Raw genomic sequence first — 1,502 nt, 5'->3', positions numbered from 1 at the left:
CAATCTTGTTCCTAAATTTTCAAAGAGATCTTTCTAGAAATTACTTGTCATTCTAGGATCTCTATCTGACACAATGGATGTGGGTAATCCATGGTGTTTGAAAATCTGAGATATGAAGATAGTTGCCATTTGGTGTGCCTTAATAGTCTTTTTGACAGGAATAAAGTGTGCTTGCTTGCTATACCTATCAACTATTGTCCATATTCCCGTATTCCCATGGATAGACTTGGGTAATCCAAAGATGAAATCCATGGGTATACTCTCCCATGGTGAATATGGGATAGGCAATGGCTGAAGTAATCCAAGTTTCTTCCCTGTATCATATTTGGTCTTTTGGCATACTACACATTTTGAAACATACTCTTGTATGTGCACTTTCATGGTAGGCCAATAGAAATACGTCTCTACTCCTCGGAGAGTAGGTTGAATACCTCTATGCCCCGCATAGGGAGGAGCATGGGATTTATACATAACTATCTCACAAAGGGAATGGGTAACACACAGCCTATTGCCGTGGAGAAGATAACCATCCTGCAAGGTGAATGGTTCCTCTTTCTTCTCCAAAGCAAGGGCTGACATTATGTCTCTAAAGTCAGAGTCAGTAGCATACTCATCTATCATAGAGGATAGATCATTGTGAGTAGTTATAGACCCCGCATTAACTTTTGATTGTCGTGAAAGTGTGTCGGCCACTTGATTGTGCTTACCAGCAATGTGAGCAATATGGAAATTAAATTGCGAAAGAAAATTTTCCCACCTCATTTGTTTGTCGAAAAGCTTGGTTTGCATCAGGAAATACTTGAGACTTTGGTGGTCAGTTTGTAGGATAAATGGAGTCGCCAAAAGGTAGTGCTTCCATGTGTCTAGGGCATGTAGAACATCTAAAAGCTCTTTCTCATAAATGCCCAAGACTTGTTCATCTGTATTGAGCCTTTGGATCTCATATGCTATAGCATGCCCTTCTTGAAGCAAAACTGCTCCAAGGCAATCACCACAAGTATCACATTGGACCTCAAACGGCTTTGAGAGATCCGGAAGCATGAGGACTGGTTGGGAGGTAAGCTTCTCCTTGAGCTTATCAAAAGCATCGCTCCTTACCAGTCCATCATAATGTTCTTCTTACTTAAGTCATGTAGTGGTCCTGCTATTTGAGAGAATTTTGCTATGAAGCGTCTATAGTATGCGCACATACCAATAAAGCTTCTTAGCTCATGTAAATTCCTTGGATTAGGCCATGCTTTATTACCGCTAACTTCGATGGATCCATACGGATGCCATCTTGAGAGATAATATGACCTAAGTATTGAATCTCTTGGAGGAAAAAATCCCTTTTCTTTTGGTCGAGAAAAAGCTTATTTTCCCTCAATGCTTGAAAAATCACTTGGAGATGTTGCTTATGTTTCTCCAAAGACTTGGAGTAGATGATGATATCATCAAAGAACACTCCAGTGAATTTACGATAAGGTCTAAAATTTTTCTCCATTAGACGATTGAACGTAGCT

Source organism: Adiantum capillus-veneris, chromosome 8, assembly GCF_014529385.1.
Source record: "Adiantum capillus-veneris isolate H3 chromosome 8, ASM1452938v2, whole genome shotgun sequence".
Classification (NCBI taxonomy): Eukaryota; Viridiplantae; Streptophyta; class Polypodiopsida; order Polypodiales; family Pteridaceae; genus Adiantum; species Adiantum capillus-veneris.
Note: the sequence above shows the minus strand (reverse complement) of the source record.